Raw genomic sequence first — 18,947 nt, forward strand, 5'->3', positions numbered from 1 at the left:
GGGCCTTCATGACATGTACGGAGATGGCTTTCATTTGCTTGCTATGTAGGATCTCTGTCCCTTATCATGGGGCTCCGAGTTCGATTAACACTTCCTCCAAGGATCTTAATGTAGAACTGAGGGCAGCAGTAATGTTCGCTTAGCCTCTTGTGTTCAACTTCGGATCGGACTTCCATGACAGGCAGCGGATCCGGTCAAAGAACCAGTACGACTGAAAATGTCGCCCCATTGACGGCGAAACACCCCAGTGCATACACGCAATCAAAGCAAAAAGGAAAAAAGCCTGTATCAGTGTATATTTGCCCCAATATTACACGGAATTGGAAGCAATTTCAGAAATCTCACATTCATTGAACGAGATTCGAGCTGTGGCACCTTTCGTGAGAAGTCAGTACAATGCCACTCAGTGATGACTGATTGCTCATGGCCTCTGGAGAGCACGGGTGCAGGTCCACCTCGACGCCCATTGGCGTCCTGCGCGTCTGAATGTAGTATATTGATGATGATGATGATGATGATGAGCTAGGGGGAGGGTGAAACCCGTTGTCGGCACATAACCTAATCCTGTCCAATAACACCAAGCGATCTGCTCAAGGCTTAACGTTTCCATCTGACGGACGAATCACCATCAACAGTGCCATATGCCTTCATTCTATATGAATACTGCGGAGAGGTTTGCAACTGAATTCAAGCTTTTGTCGCACAAACAACATTCTGATGGAGAACATTGTCTATACCAACGGAACTCGAATCGGCTAACCATGGTAACAAACCATATAGATCTGACGCCATAACGGCCATGGCCACTAGGCGAGCTGTGCCACTCGGTTGAAGTGCTCCACTGTACACAGGCACGATGGGCAGCAGTCGTCTTGGTACGCGCTGAATGAACCATAGGGTTTCGTATTTACAGGATAAGTAACCTTGTAATAATTGCTGTTATTGTGGTCACAGCGACATGACGGCCGTTCTTACTCCAACCACATAAATGTGACTTAACTTCAATAAAAACCCACTTGCACTGGCCGGGATTCGAACGGCGGCTTACTTGGGGAAAAATCAGCGATGATGTCACAAAGTTTTCAAGCTATTACTCGAACTTCTTTTAGTATTATTTATTTACCATAATCCTCTCAACAGAAGTATGTAAGTTTTAGAGAAAATAGGACCGAGCTAGATAGCTGCAGTCGCTTAAGTGCGGCCAGTATCCAGTATTCGGGAGATAGTAGGTTCGAACCCCAATGTCGGCAGCCCTGAAAATGGTTTTTCGTAGTTTCCCATTTACACACCAGGCAAATGCTGGGGCTGTACCTTAATTAAGGCCACGGCCGCTTCCCTGTCCCATCGTCGCCATAAGACCTATCTGTGTCGGTGCAACGTAAAGCAACTAGCAAAAAAAAAAAAAAAAAAAAGAGATAAAATAGGCTAGCTCCATGTATAAAGGGCGATCGTATCATTTTTCATACAATTTTAAAGACATATTTCTTGTTGCGTTATACTTCGATTTAGCGGAACACATCTTAGTAAAAATGTAATAATACCGGGTAGACATGCCAGAAGTTAATGTATTCTTGTAATAGGGAATCTTAGAATAGCACAATAATGATTATACAAAAACCAAAACAAACCTCATGATGCTACAGCCTTGATGAGGCTTGGTCTACCAAGCGACATCTGCTCATTCCGAAGGCCTGCAGACTACGAGTGACACGCGATCAGCGGTATGAATCCTTTCGGCCGATATTCTTGACTTTCTAGACGAGGGCTGCCATCTCTCCGTCAGATAGCTTTCCAAATGTTCTCATTCAGGCTGAGTGGATCTCTAAGCAGCCCTCAGAACCAGCAAAAGAAACACGACTTGTCTGCGAATTAACTCGGGGCCTTCCAGTATGAGACAGACCGTGGGACCGAGTAAGTGACAATTGCCTCTTATTTATTGGGAAATCGATAACGGTATGAAAAACTGCAGCTTGAAAGACAGAAATAAGAAAGGAATATGGTTTGCAGATATCGGAGTAGAAGAATAGAATAGATCAGAACAGAATACTCCCACCCCTTACTTCCGGATCACTTGAAACTGGGGAGAGAGCATTTTTTTTTATTTTACTTTTTTTTGCAATTAATTTGTTTCATACAAGCATTACTTCTTACAACTATTTATCTGTTACTACATTAAACAGTATATGTAAACCCAATAGTAATTACATAGACGGCGCCGCGATGTAGGGGTAGCGTGCCTGCCTATTACCCGGAGGCCCCGGTTTCGATTCCCATCCTGGTCAGGGATTAATACCTGAATCTGAGTGCTGGTTCGTGATCCACTCAGCCTAGGTAATTACAATTGAGGAGCTATCTGACAGTGAGATAGCTGCCCCGGTCTAGAAAGCTTAGAATAACGGCTAGAGCAATCGTCTTACCGACCACATGCCACCTCATAATCTTCAGGACTTCGGGCTGAGCAGCAGTCGCTTGGTAGGCCATGGCCTCTTGCTCCATTGGGTCTGATTTTGGATTTTAAGTAATTATATCCATTCTACAAGTTATCACCCATCCCGACATTTTCTTCCTTCTTGTCCCACATGTAACACAGTGTTACATGTTTTAGGACAAACATGTATCTTACCCTTCATTATTTTCATTAGTACTTGTTTTATTCTTTCTTATTTCCTTCTGTCACATACTTTTAAGATAACATTTGTTGCTCTTCTTCCCGGAGTATCCATTCTAAATTTTATAATTTAACAGTTCTATAGATTTCTTTATCTATTTCTATTTTTTGTATATTCCCCGTCCAGATATTTTACGTTGATTGCATCCGTCTTCGTACAAACTTTCAAGAGATTATTTTTTCATAAAAAACGGTTTGTCGTTTTTCTTTTCCTTATATAACCCTATTAGTCACCATATCATATCTCTTAATTATTAGTATTATTATTGGAAGCCTTTCTTTCTTTTCTTTCTTTCTTTATTGACATTTTTTAAATAATTTCACAGAATTCCGATATTGTACTTTTAGTCTTATATTCCGCCATACTCATCTACTTCACAATATCTCTCGCTCCAATTGTTACTTCCTTGCACAATTTCTTATCTTTGATCTGAATCTCTTTATTCAAATATCCTCCTATCCCTATTTTGCCAAGCATAGATATCGGAGTATCACGTGGTCATTGTGATGATATCCCTATCCGCACTGCTTGGCTTTCACGACTGGATCCACTGCTTCCAACTGGCTAGTTGGTCTCACGAGGAGGCGAGCACCGTCTTAGCTCCCAGTCGAAAGTCCTTGGATGAGCTGGAAATCGAAACCAGGACCTTTGGGAAAGAGACATATACATATATAATAAATTTAATTCATTTATCCAGAACTACAGGACCATATTTACGACTCTTATAGCTTAGTGGACTGTTCGCTGCTGGAAATAAAATTAATTTGTATGTGTTATTACAACATAACTTATTGTACACACCTCCCACAAAACAAGAAAACGTCAATGCATGGTTCAAACATGGAGGATTTGTGTCGCAACGAGTCAAAATTATTTAAAATAAAATTAATTTGATTTAAAATATCTAAATCCACCATAGTATGAAATAACATATTCACACAACAGCCACTAAAGTGATAAGTTTACGTTACTCGTTTTTCAATTCCGTAAACATCTCACTCGTAACGTAGAATATCACTTTAGTAGCTGTTGTGTAAATAACTATTCTTCGTATGATTTTTTTCCCTTCCACAGATCGACATCAATAACGCAAATGACATTCCGAAATTTAGCTCGACACAAAATTCATTCATCAAACGTGAAACCAGAAATCCGCATTCTAGATATACACTGGGGATTCAGCTTCAGATATGTTTAGTAAAATTCTTATTATAGACAACATTTGTAACATGCGTAATTTTTTATATATACAGCGTATTATGAATATACTATACAATACAACGGAGGGTTAATGGAGTAAACACAACATCACACAGTATTTTACGTTAATTCTTACATTGTGAATTTGTCGCTTATACATGTCGAATTCGAGGATCACTAAATCACAGGACAGTTTGGCCTCCGAGCTTACTACACCTTTGTTCCTTCCATTTGTAGAGCTTATGGAGGGCAATGGGTACGTAACACATCACATTACTCTGGGAGGATTAATTTTAACAAGGTAAGAAAGTTCCGAGTGGTAGAGTTCTGGCCTTCTGAACTCATGTTGGCGAGTTCGATCACGGCTCACTCTGGTGGTACAGTATTTCAAGAATTCTTGCGGGAAAAACTTCCAGCACCTCGGAGCCTTCGAAAACCTAAAATTCCAGACGAACGAAAGTGAACTATTTAACAAATAATTAGAATAAATCTTGTGATAATAAAAGCGCATTAATATAAAACAAAGCAAATACATACAGTATGCATTCAAAACCTATATACAGAACAAACAAAGTATTTAAAAACTCGTATATTTTCTCTGTTACACGGGAAAACATAAAATCACGGATATGTTTTTCGTGCTTAGAAGACGTTCCCTCTTAGTAGTCTCTTCCGACATGCACGGGGCACTGATAATGCATCCTTTAACTCCACCCACGGGGAAAATAAAGCATACCGATAAATTGAAAGAAAAATTAGTATGTCCGCAAAATAATGATAAAACTCATGAATTGTGAGAAAATGAAAGATCTTCTAGACCTCTTAAATATCATAGTAGGCTTACTCTAAAGTATCTACTAACCAAACATGTGGAGTCAGGGTAGTGTGCCTCTATCTTATTCCGAGGCCCTGGGTTCGTTCCCTGGCCAGTTAAAGGATTTTAATTCTGGACTGAGGAGTTTTTTTGTTTTTGTTTCTGCAATTGGCTATACAGGCTTTACATTGCTCCGACACATATAGGTCTTATGGCGACGATGGGGCAGGAAGGGCAGAACAATGATAAGGAAGTGGCCGTGGCCTTAATTAAGGTGTGAAAATGGGAAAGCACGAAAAACCATCTTTAGGGCTGCCGACAGTGGGGTTCGAATCCACTATCTCCCGGATGCAAGCTTAGAGCTGCGCACCCCTAACCGCACGGACAACTCGCCCGGTGACTGAGGACAAGAACGACCTTAACTTATACGAGATTTTCTTAAGCTGTTAGTTACAGGAAGAAAGCACACAGTGGGAATATATCGCTACTGTACTGGTATACATACAGTAGACGATCACTGGTTGCCATGGCTACAAAGCTACAAAAGAAAATAGATGACGCTAATTCCAGAGAGTCCTCGAGCCGAGGAACATATCGATGTCAGTACTTTCAGTACGGAAGTATACTGCTCTATTTTGCATTTAAACTCTTTGGGTCGCAGTCTATAAATATATCGGCTTAGAATAATAGAGTTAGGTAAATTTATTATTGAACACAACTGATAGTTGAACAAAGAGGCTATAAAGATGTTTGAGTGCACTTTGTGATAAAACAAGTGTGATAATACGAAAATGGCAATATTGTGAAGGCAGTCAACTGTAGATTGGTTGAAGTTTCTGATTTTCTTATAGCTGATTGATCATTGGATCCATGAGTTAAATATTCATTGAGATTCTTGACTAGTTAATACTCACAGGTTTATTTACAGTTTACCAGTAAAAGAGAGCAAATTTATGCTATAGGGATAAGTTTAATCGACAATTTTCCGGCCATCCTGATGGGATAGTAATTTTGGCCGTTTAGACTGTGTCGTCCCAACTTTCCTATACATATGATAACCCTTACCAAGGGGAAAAATAATTTGAAAAACGAATTAGTAGTTTTAGAACATGCTTGACTTCAGCTGTCTGTGAAGACAACTGGCGCCATTTGCAGCCGTCATTACCGAGGTACATTCCAGAACGCGCGGTTCCTCTACCCGAAATATTGTGACAACGCACTTCTTTTATTTGCACGCTCGTACACAATTCGCGAACTCGACATGGCTCTTTTTATTCCCTTTGTCTCACTGAAGGCCAGGTTACCATTAAAGAAACGCTAACTGAGTGCGTGTTCTGCGCTGGAGTAGAAGAATGCCTTCCAAACATTTCACTCATGTTATCCTAACCCATCGCATCTGCCTCTGCCATTCATTAGGGATCACTGGACGAAGAAGTTAATTGTGATTGATTTATTTATGGCCAACGTCGATTCGCCAAAACACGTTTTATCTAATAAAGGGAACGTCTGTTTGAAGAAACAGAACCTCTTTCTACCCGTTCTCATGCCATAGGGGTAAGCAATTGGCTACCAGAATACAGTAGTTATGTGTGTTTTAAGTGTTGACTACTTGTCTGGGGGCGAGAGGCCAGTTCGTAGCGACTAGCACAACAATGTGTCATCTATTAAATGAGACACACGGTGTCCAATTATTATCTCCCTCGTCCGCCTCCGTAGCGTAACAGTTAGTGTTATTAGCTGCCGTCCTTGGGGGCCCGGGTTCGATTCCCGGTACTGCCAGAAACTGAAGAATGGCAGGAGGGCTGGTAAGTGATTGAAATGGTACATGCAGCTCACCTCCCGAAAAGAGCTGCACCACCTCGGTACGAGGACAATGAGATTGCTTATTTTATCTCCCTGAAGTCGAAACGTTAGGGAATTACTTGGAGCAGCAATGCACAATGATGGCGAAAATAGTTCGTCTTTGTGAAATGGTGTCCAGGTCAGCTTGTAAGGTACAAAAAAGGCATAATTATGAAACATTGGTCCAGATAAAAACTGGTGTACAAAGGAAAATTGGCACTAGCCGGGAATTTGCCACATGACGCGACCTTTAGCTGAAAGAAAGTTAAATAAATGAATGCAGCGCAGTGTGAACAGTAAAGAACGGCGAAATTTTCAGAACGCTTTCCTCACACGTAGAAGGAGAAAGTATGTTGTATGGACTTGGGTCCGGAAACGCCATATTTCCATGTTCGAACTCTATATAGTACTGAACCCTTGTACCATCAAAGGTCATGGGTTCAGTACACTGCTAGGAACAGAACGTACCAGCATAACAGATGAAACTCTTCGTTGCACGACATGTTCAAAATGCCCTTCGTTTGCATCAACCCGCTGTCGGATTGAGTCTCGGACGCGCTCATGTGTCTCTGAAGTATTGCGTGTATATGAATCTATGCCATTCTAGATGCTCTAACAAACTCATTACATAATTTGAAAAATAAAAGGCGTCATGCGGCGAAGATAGGACTTGTACCGGCTGCCGATGCCTCCGCTCTCCTCTGAAGCTATGACTGATGACTGACAGATGAAATGAAATGAAATTATATTGGAGAGTGTTGCTGGAGTGAAAGATGATAGGGAAAACGGGAATACCCGGAGAAAATCCTGTCCCGCCTCCGCTTAGACCACCACATATTTCACATGGAGTAGCCGGGATTTGAACCACGGAACCCAGCGATGAGAGGCCAGTTCGCAGCCACCTGAGCCATGGAGGCAATAATAATAATAATAATAATAATAATAATAATAATAATAATAATAATAATAATAATAATAATAATAATAATAATAATAATAATAATAATAATAATAATAATAATAATAATAATACAGCATATTTCTTTTTTTGTCGCTTGCTCCGTTGATTGCATTTTCAACATGAAATGTTGTTCAGTCCCCAATAACTCCATTAAGTAACTGCCATAGCAATCATTCTTTCAACTATTGGTCGAGTGATGTGGCAAATCCCCGGCTAGTACCAATTTTCCTTTGTACACCAGTTTTTATTTGGACTAATGTTTCATATGCCTTTTATTTTGTTATCTTTTTATCTCTTGAGAGTAGATATTTGCAACGAAAATTTGAGCTCTTACAAACTTCTCCTTTGTTTTAGTTTTTGTTAGGCCTACATACTGTTCTGCAATAGTTCTTTGTTTAACATTCCCTAGGTTGTTATAGTGACACCAGAATGTCGGAATTCTGTCCCAAAGAGTTCCTTTCTTTCTATGTGTCGAAAACCAATGCCAACATCCTCAATATTTTCAGCGAGCTCGGTTGAGACTGAACTTTTGATCTAGGCAACAGAAGGAAAACGACAAACTGACTGGGCCAATGAAGTCATTATTCCAATTTTATTATTCTTATTCTTATTCTTATTCTTATTCTTATTCTTATTCTTATTCTTATTCTTATTCTTATTCTTATTCTTCTTCTTCTTCTTCTTCTTCTTCTTCTTCTTCTTCTTCTTCTTCTTCTTCTTCTTCTTCTTCTTCTTATTATTATTATTATTATTATTATTATTATTATTATTATTTCCTCCGTGGCTCAGGTGGCTGCACACCGGCCTCTCATCGCTGGGTTCCGTGCTTCAAATCCTGGCTACACCATGAAATTTGTGTTGGTCTAAGCAGAGGTGGGACAGGATTTTTCCTATCATCTTTCACTCCAGCAACACTCTCCAATATAATTTCATTTCATTTTATCTGTCAGTCATCAATCAAAGCCCCAGAGAAGAGCGAGAGGCATCGGCAGCCGGCACAATTCCTATCCTCGCCGCATGATGGGGGTTTCATTCAATGCCATTTCTGAACCGGTCAAATGACTGGAAACGTGCCGTGGATTTTCATTATTATGTTAATAACTAGCTGATGTACCCGTGCTTCGCTAAGGAATTCTACATTGTATACAGAATTGTAGGTTAGGTAGAGTACACGTTGTGGGCAAAACTGAATTGTATAGCTCTTAACGTTACCCGGGAAACACGACGGAGAAATTACCAAACGTCTTTTCTCATATGAAGACTGCGTTAGGGAAATTTCATTGTAATGGTAGTCCCGCTTGCCTACCATCAGTCAGAATCAGGTTGGGGAATTGCATTATAATGGCAGACACTCACTCTTCACCTACCTTTTTACATCCTCAGAAAGACTGTGTTAGTGGTTTTCCCAACTGAAATGAACATTAGGTCCAATGACGTCAGTAGGAATGGAAATGATTTCGCTTTAAATACTCGATTAAATGAAAAACCACACATTATCTCACTTTTAATGAACAGTACTACGCTGCCGATCTAACAGTGCAAAGTTCCAGAGCTGGAATGACCAGGCCGCAGACAGCCTTTTTCAGAGTGTGGTGGGGGTCGAATAGTGGAGACCCCCAGGGCAAAAACTATACCCTTGTACTAATCTATTTCCTAGGAGAATCCGATGAGTAAAAAATCTCAATTCACTACACTGGCGGCAGTAATCCCATCTATCGGAGCTGAGCGGCAGCAGAAGAGACAAAGACCATCACCACAAAAATGGTCAATGTAATGTTATTGTTGACTAATGTTATGCGCTTTCAATATTGTAGGCCTTCATATTCAGTTTTCTTCCGACTCTGAAATACCACTCTTATCATAGTCGGTACGGTAAAATTGAATAAAACATAAATGGTCGGAAATTGTATTCTCTATGACTTTTGTTATGTACAGTAGTATTTTTCGATAGGACCAATAACATAGGTCTTTAAAAATTACATTTTAGGCGCCTTCCCCTAAACTACAACTTCATACAGGTAGAATAAAATTGTTTATATCTTAGAATGTAGTTTCTTATTCCCCGACTCTGCAGTATATACCGACTTTCATTAAATTCTGTTAACCCATTTTCTCGTGGTTCGGCGTTGATATAGACTTGGCAAAAAAAATTACAAATTCATGAATATCTGTGTTACAGTATCAAAGCCGGTACGGTAACAGTGTATGGCATAAATGATCGGAAATTTAATTCTATATAACTTTAGTTACGTAGTATTTATCGATAGGACCACTAATAATATAAATATTCGAGAATTCATTTTTAGGCCCTCCCCTAAACTACCATTTCACTCATCGTGAGTAAAATGATTTATAGCCTAGATTGTAGTGGATCATCCCCCGACTTCACATACCGATTTTCACTAAATTCTCTTCAGCCGTTTTCTCGTGATGCGTGTACAGACAGACAGACAGACAGACAGACAGACAGACAGACAGACAGACAGACAGACAGACAGACAGACAGACAGACAGACAGACAGACAGACAGACAGACAGACAGACAGACAGACAGACAGACAGACAGACAGACAGACAGACAGACAGACAGAAATTACGGAAAAGTAAAAAGTGCATTTCCTTGTTACTATAGACATGACCGATACAGAAATACCATTCTTTTTAAATTCTGAGTAATGTACTGACAAAACTCTTATTTTATATATTATATAGTGAACCCTTTAGGTCCATATTGAGGGATACCTACCTTCCTTACCTATCAGCAAAGTTCATGAGATCTGTCTCTTGGGTCGTATCGGGTTCTTCGTCACTTGCTGAGGTAAAGGTAGGGTTCAGTAATTCTAATCTATCTACTGGAATGAAAGGTCTGTTTAAAAGATTCCTATTTATTCAGGAAAATTCTGAAGCATTTTGATATGTCAACGGTATCATAGAAGTCAATTGTGTCCACTGGACACCACAATCATTTTACATAAACGTCAGAACACTGGTGTGAGACTTTAACGTAACTGCCTGACGGGCATTCATACTAGAAACCATTGTCTCAATTATTAATCATTTAAGAAAGGAAAGTCTGGAAATCCTTAAATTCGGCTTCCATGTGAGACCACATGTACCATCATAGTGATTCGTTATGGTCCAGCCCTCGTAACACGAACTCTGGGCTCTGGGTATAATTAAGGCAGTCCAATTGGTGTGTGCCACACAGTGGTTCTACGGCATGGACCCTTAATTGAATCGATGTGACCTGCGTCTATGTCATGGACCGACATCTAATCTTCTAAGTTACTTTAAAGTCATTGTGGATGATGACCGCAAGGAAATGATGCTACAATGGCATATGGCCCTAATCTAAGTCACTGAGGTTGATGACCCCCTGACCATCCAAGTTTCTAGGCTGAAGGCTAAACACAATTAAGTTACATCGGTTGATGACCAAAGTTCCACTTTACTATCCCCAGCACATTCACTGCTCAATCAATCAAAGTTCAATAATTACAACAATAGCAATGCTCACAAACTTTGTGGCAGTAAAATCCATTTCCTTCGGATATGTCCCTTTAATCGTTACTTTATATTTAAATATTCCCCCAGAAAAACAAACTAAAATTTCCAGAATGCATCTCCAAGCTATTCGCTTGATTAAAGTTATTTCAAATGCGGTTTCACTGAATTTAATAATTAAATAAATTTAAATGATTTAACGAAATGTTAAAGAACAGTAAATTTTATCTCCGCGGACTCTGGTTTCTTCACAAATTCCTACGCAGCTGTGATGTGAATTCAATCTAGTGATGTTTATCTGGCTGGAAAAGAATTGTTACATAATTCATGTCCAGTTATATATAATGTCTCGTGATCTCACACTTTAAAATCTAATCTAGTCCTAACCGTTATTAACACTTGGATATCCTAATAATCTACGTACAAACCAAACAACTCGCCATATAATTACGATGTCATATCTCGTCGTTACCATTTATGAATTTTGCACACCCCTCACAGACAAACCGATCATCACAACCATCGCTCTATATTTTGGACAACCCTGAATTTGGTTACTCTGTTCCTTATACTCAAAGTTCGTGATTTCAAATGTTCATTACGTACCCAATTACAGTATTTCACAATACTCAGATCATTACCGGCTATGAATTTCAACTAAATCCAGCATTTTAACGTTTTCCCTGGCCGAGAAATACAATCTCAATTCCACGCGTGTCCCGTTATATCCCCGCTGTTTCCCCCTATCAGCTGAGGCCTCTCACCCCCAAGTTCGCTTGGCAGTTACATGAAACACCTGGTTTATTCACAGTTGACTGGCTTCTCAAAATGCTCTCTTTAAACTCTGCCGACAAAATTAAACAAATACGATATTCGAACCAACAAAATGCACAGATTAAGCTTCAAGATGCCCACACTAATTATACGCGTCGCCAATTAATACCGCTATGGATTTCTATGAATTTCTTTCCATTCCCAACATTATAAATATTCCTCGGGCTATCATGTCCCGGCTTCAATGACAGGACTCTAACCTGATTCGCACATCTCATCTCAACTCATATAAAACACTCCTCGGGCTTCCATGTCCCGGCTTCAATGACAGGTCCAACCTGCTTCACAAATCTCATATCAACAAAACTAACCTCTGTTTCCCAGCTCCACAATTATCATCGACAAAGAACTGGAATAAAATCCTCACTAGAAATCTCGACGTCTAATATCGCACAATGCATTAATCATGAATAACTTCGCATAAATGATATCGTATTTAATAACTTGACTTTTACGAGAAATGACTGAAACATTCTACTAGATCTTTTTATTGTCAGTCAGACACAGTTTAAAATGAGCCTAGAAAAACGTTTCTCTCCGTGACCAAATTCATCACCCTAGGTTCTCACCCGACAGCGCGCTTCCACTCGATTGAAAATGAGTAACCATGGATTATTATTATTAACGTCAAATTGCAGACAGGAAAAATTTGCTTCGAATGAACATCTTAATTTGACATCACAAAATATAGGCAGTACACTCACACGGATGACGATCTACATTGGACGTGATATCACTTCGAAACCCTATTCAATAACTGTTACAACATTATACGGCACTCGCAAGACTTCAAAAATTTATCCAAGTGGGAAATAAAACAACTGACTCTTTTAGTCGTACTCTCACATTTACAAACTTAGTAGGGGTGACCACTGCGTTGTATATCCCCATTCAAATACACTTTTAGAGATCATGAGACAAGATATAAGAGGTAGTAAGATGGGAAGTCACCTACCTCATGTAGTCACTCCAGTGTTCGTCATAGGGCTCACCTGCGACCCTGGCATTTTATTTAGCCATTTTTACATTCATGGCTTTACAAACCATTATGTTTCTTCAGGTTTCCTGGAATAAAGCATAAAAAAAATACCCTTCACTTGTTTGCTGAGTGCACACGATGGATTATAATTATTTCCGCACACGAATTACTTAATCACATTAGAATTTATTCAGTACTTTGACCGTCCTATCTGGTACAATTATTTCACTCGAGAAAACTCGTGGAGACAAGACCTAGCCACACTGGCTGAAATCTGCAGTTGAACTCAGTCTACTTTCGTTGTTTGATTTCGCAGAGCAGCTCAACAATTTTCCGTCCGCTTTGTATCACAAATGCCGGAGAAGGAGACTTCGTCATGGCGTCCCTTCATATTTATAGCAGTTACCCCCTCTCTTCGGATATCTCCCTTTGCTGCCAAGAAAATTTCTATAAATTTTCTGACTTACCTAAACTGTAATTTCAAGAGTTTTGAAAGTGACTACATGCGTGCTACATTTCTGGCGGTAGTGTTCATGGACATTTAAAATTTTTACGGGTTCGATTTGTGAGATGATTGACCTCCTTTGATAGGCACTATATTTTTTTGACTTGGCTTGGGTCTCGCCATGTACACGCGCTTTGAAATAGTTCACAAAAATGACTTGAGATTCTTCCGCCGTTGACACGTGTGGCTGACGTCACGTACCCCAGAGCGTGGGACCGAAGGTAATCACCCCCTCGTTACGTGTCAAATCCATGATATCAGGAATCCAACTTTTAGTTTAATTGTTAATTTATACATAATGTTCTTAGGGCACAAAGGTCATGGGTTCAATAGATTATACCTAATTTTCCTTGAACGCCTTTATGATGACGCCTATGCTTTCTATAGCAACTGATACATGAACTGCTGGGGATTGAAACAAATTTAGTGTTAAGAATGCAAACAAGCAACAAAGAAAAAACAAACAATATTGGGCCTATTTATTATTCGAATCTTTAACTGAATGGTCAGCGCAGTGACCTCCGGCTCAAAGGATGCCGGATAATTTACCCGTATCTGATTAATTCCCTTCGTTTGAGCACTCCATGTTTTGTGTTCGCCTTAATAGTCGCCATTTCATATACGCACAGCTCACCACACTACGAACCGCCACAGAAACACCCAATAGTGCGTGCACCTCTCTACATAGGATTGGGGTCAGAAAGGGCATCCGGCCATAAAAGTGATCCAGATCTATATGTAGCACCGAGCACGTATAATTGCGAAAATCATGTACTCATAATAATAATAATAATAATAATAATAATAATAATAATAATAATAATAATAATAATAATAATAATAATATATTTAGTTAGTATTGATGTTATCCTTTCATTTTCTGTGAATTACCAGTCTTAGTTAAGTAAAACGCCGGTGTTAGATGGCTGTGAAAGTTCTTCCTACTCTGGCATCTTCATTTGAGCATGACGGGCTGAGTGGCTCAGACGGTTAAGGCGCTGGCCTTCTGACCCCAACTTGGCAGGTTCGATCCTGGCTCAGTCCGGTGGTATTTGAAGGTGCTCAAATACGACAGCCTCGTGTCGGTAGATTTACTGGCACGTAAAAAGAACTCCTGCGGGACTAAATTCCGGCACCTCGGCGTCTCCGAAAACCGTAAAAGAGTAGTTAGTGGGACGTAAAGCAAATAACATTATTATTATTATCATTTGAACATTGTTCATCGGTGGAAAGTTTGGACTTCTAGCTTGTTATGATTCACACCCATGTTTCTCCACTACCTAACCGGAAACAGATTGAGATTCAGATTGATATCCACAGAAATGATAAATGATGAGAAATAATTATTTTGATGTCATTCATTTCTCTGGTCTACCTTTGTTGAAGAAGGGAGAGTAGATTTGGAGACACGTGGTTGTGAAGTGTGTTGAACTCGTCCCTACTAGCTTACTTGTGGGACTTTTCTTAAGGTCAGCAACTATTTCTGATTCCAATACCGAAATACGATTTATAGGAATACAAGGAACATACATACCAAAAACAGACATTCGGAAATCGTGTTCTCGGTCTTTTTATCTTATATGTTTGTGTTTTATCTTGCTTTTCTTTTCTTTTATTCTCAAGTTAAATCCTGCTCTCTCCCCGAGTGAGGACAACAATGCTAATACCTGCCGATAGCATATTCGCCCGCGTGGAGGTGATCGTTATTTTATTCAAGGCCGGAGAGAGAGAGAGAGAGAGAGAGAGAGAGAGGTTACCAGTTCGTACCGAGAACCGGCCTGGACAGCTATAGTGCGTATAGCGTGCGTAGGGTACAGCCAGAGCCAGCAACCTGCTTTCTCTAGCTTCATAACTCGCCCAACTCTTCATAATCAGAGCCACCGGATTCTTAGAAGTAGACATCGAATTTTAAATATTTATAATAGTAAAATTCTGACTAAACTATGCTGTGGATACTCTCATATAGCCACGCAAAGCAGAAAATCTTTGTTAAGTCCCTCCTTAATTCAGTAGATCAGAGGGGTTCTAAATTTTAGCTCTCCTATCGAAAGTGACATCTACAGAGTCTGGAGTAAGTTAGTTTACCGAAAACTTGAAGTGCTTTGTTTCCACTCGGCATAGCTTACATTTTATGATAACCGCTCGAAATGACTACGTACCGTTGAGTTGTATATGGTATACACGGTGTTTAAAAAAATACACTGCAATATTGCAGGCTTGGATTTCCCATGTGTAGGGGAGACAAGAAGCTTATATAAAAATGGGCCCAGAAATTCGTAATTTCTGAGACATCAGATCCTCAAGGATGGAAAACTGGAATGCGTTATGTTAGAACTTAAGTCGAACAAGTGGTCGCTCGGTCTGAGTCACGCAGCTATTAGCTTGCATTCAGTAGATAATGGGTTCGAATCCTACAGTCAGCAAACCTGAATACGGTTTTCCGTGGTTACTCATTTTCATACCAATAAATGCCGGAACTGGTCGCTTCCTTTCCACTCCAATCTCTTTCCTATCCCCTCGTCGCCATAAGACCTATCTGTGTCGGTGCGATTGTGAAGCAGATTGTAAATAAAAATGGTAGAACTCAGTTCGAATTTCCTGTAAGGATGCACTCTGTTGGCTTCCTTGCGAGAAGTGTTCAAAATGCGCACCCAGTGTCCGCTCGTCGTCTCATTGCGTTACGAACATCTCCACACCTACACCAGCGACTTTAAGTACCCTGACACAAAGAAGACGGACAGGTTTAGGTGAGGTGAACGTGAAGGCCAAGCAATAAGTCAACTTCTCGATCCGGATAATGTGCATTAGATGTAAACTAACTGATAAAATGTCATAGAACAGCGGAGCACTGATACGCAGGTGTGTTGTCTGCGCACCACTCGCCCCCTGTGCCAGCGGCAGTTGTATAGGAGACCTTGTGAACAGTGGCTGTGCATGGAACGTCGTCGTGAGCTGACACGGTTCGAACGCGGTATAGTGGGCGGTGCCCGACGGATGGGAAGTGCGATTTCTAAAGTGATGCGAGAATTCGGCTTCGCACGATCAACCGTGTCCAGGGTGTATCGTGAATGGTTGAATGCGGGTGTCACCCTCCACAACAGACGAACGACCGGCCGTCCAGCCACCCTCGATGACCGTGACCGGCGACATCTGAGACTGATTATAAATAGTGACAGACGGGCAACCGTGCAACAAATCGCGGCTCGGTTCAAAACAGGTCGTGCTAGACACGTCTCCCAGTGGACAATCCGTAGGAACATGGGTTATATGGAGTATGGGAGCCGGCGCCGCACACGGGTGCCACTGTTAACCCAACGTCATCGGGCACAACGACGCGCATTTGTCGCCAGTCACCAGGGATGCACACTGGAACAATGGCGTAACGCGATATGGTCGGACGAATCACGATTTCAACTGCACCATGCCGACGGGAGGCACCGTGTATGGCGCAGACCACATGAAGCGATGGATCCCGCCTGCCTCGAAGGTGTGGTCCAGGGCGCTGGTGTCTCTGTTATGGTCTGAGGTGCATTTTCCTGGTATGGAATGGGCCCCATAATTGTTCTGGAAGAGAATTTGAATGGTACGCGGTATGTTGAGCTGCTCGGAGACCATCTCCACCCACTTTTGGCCTTCCAGCGCCCAGACGGTTCTGCGGTGTTTCAAGATGATAACACGCCGCTACATCGCTCCCACATTGCCCGGGAATGGTTCCAGGAACATGCAGCGGAGGTCCAACGACTTCCAATTGCCACCCAGGAGCCCTGATATGAATCCTATCGAGCATATCTGGGATGTCCTGGAACGCAGACTCCGTGCCATGGATCCTGCACCCACGAACAGACCAGCATTGGCGGCCGCTCTGCGAACGATTTGATGTCAGCTGCGTCCAGAGGACTACCAGGTACTTGTCAACTCACTTTCACGGCGTCTCACTGCAGTTCGCAAGGCCAGACGAGGCCCCACACGCTATTATGTGACTATCCCATGACATTTGCTAAGTCAGTGTAGATAGGTGCATTGTCTTGCTACAGGAGGAGGTATCCTGAGGGATGCTGGAGACGAACAAATGGGTGGACGTGATCAGTGAGAAGGTCCCCGTAACATTCGCCGGTGAGGGACGTTGACAGATATATCAGGAGTGCCATTTCACTCCACGTGAACAGTTCTCATACGACACGACCGGTTGAGCTGTAACCTATTGGCAAGAGGGATCCATTGTCTCATGTACTGGGAGACGCTTTCGCTCCCTGCCATCGTCGTGTAGAGCGCGATAGCATAAAACCTTAGTTGCGCACTACATGAGTTTTGTTTGCGGACGAATCCATGTGCTGCAGGGTGAGCGAGATGGGAGGAACTTTCACTTCGCTAGTTGCTACGAAAGTGTCCACATCGGCTCCTGCTAACTGAATGCACTTGTCCGCGCTATAATTTTTGCTGTCATCATGCCAACTGGCGACAACGCTTCATTTCGCTCCTATTAGCAGAGCAACAGTTACCCACCCCCACTACCTTCCTACCCCTTCAAGTTTGTGGCTTCGTACAAGTTCGTGCTATCAGATATTAATCGCATTCTACTAAGTGGTACCGATTCATCCGACCAGGTGACCTTTTTCTGTACTTCGAATGTTCTAAGGTGATGTTCCTTTGCATACGTCAGTCAGTGATTGTGCCTTCAGATGTGCGTTGAGCATACAGTAAGTACCCGTGCGGAATGGTGATTCCTGTACTTTATTGTGTGGAGATTTCCGGATGAAACGATTTGATACACCTCCTTGTTGTCCCACACAGAACTCGATAGTGATAGTGATCTGCTGAACTCTAGAACCACCTATCACCTCTCATCATCTGAACGGTTACCTTCGTCTTCAATGCGTTTTATTTCCCACCCAGTGGCGGTAGTGATGGTGGTAAAGGTGGTATTTCACGAATCAACGTTCTCATGGAACGCTATTGACACGGTGGACGGTGGGCAGCCTGATGCCTGCAAGACTTCGAAGATTTTATGGCCCATACGTTTGGCAATCATTATCTGCCCGCAATCAAATGACGTGTGTCGCCCGTCCTGAGGTCCGGACGTCCCAGCCACGTGCTTCACCGTGCTTTAAGTTGAACAGACACAGGTAGTTCTTATGGCGACAATGGGACAGGAAAGAGCTAGGAGTGGGAAGGAAGCGGTCGTAGTCTTAAATTAAGGTACAGCCCCAGCATTTGCCTGAAGAGTGAGGTTCGAAGTACCTAAAATTCACTTGCTCACCCGTGTAAATGGCATCAAATTAAATTACATACCCGCGGTGGATGACGCCATAAGATTATTATTATTATTATTATTATTATTATTATTATTATTATTATTATTATTGTACCGGGCGGTACAACTCCACGCCGCTAATTTAAAATGTGCGCCAGTTGAAACTCCTCTGCTGGAGGAAGTCTGAACTTTATTGACGGTATTAATTTTCAAGTTTCTCAGAAGATGTCACTACGTGGAAAGTTTGGAGTTTTTGAACTGTGCCACTTTTGATGTATTTTTGTTTTACCGGAAGTAAGAAGTGTGAACTTTCTCTTCTAGAGGACACTACTGAAAAACCACAATGGTGCACCCTAGTGCGATGTGAAAGAACTGTTTTTTGGAGAAA

The 18,947-nt window shown here is 41.4% G+C and overlaps 1 long non-coding RNA gene across 1 annotated transcript in view; it reads right to left on the minus strand.

The window, feature by feature from the left end:
* Positions 1 to 3,002: 3,002 nt before the first annotated feature.
* Positions 3,003 to 18,947, minus strand: part of LOC136872531 (uncharacterized) — a 75,628-nt gene continuing 59,683 nt past the window's right edge. Inside the window, exon 3 of the long non-coding RNA XR_010859939.2 lies at positions 3,003 to 3,315. This is a non-coding gene — a long non-coding RNA (uncharacterized lncRNA). The remainder of the gene's footprint in view (positions 3,316 to 18,947) is intronic.

The sequence above is a fragment of the Anabrus simplex genome, chromosome 4 (genome assembly GCF_040414725.1).
Source record: "Anabrus simplex isolate iqAnaSimp1 chromosome 4, ASM4041472v1, whole genome shotgun sequence".
NCBI lineage: Eukaryota > Metazoa > Arthropoda > Insecta > Orthoptera > Tettigoniidae > Anabrus > Anabrus simplex.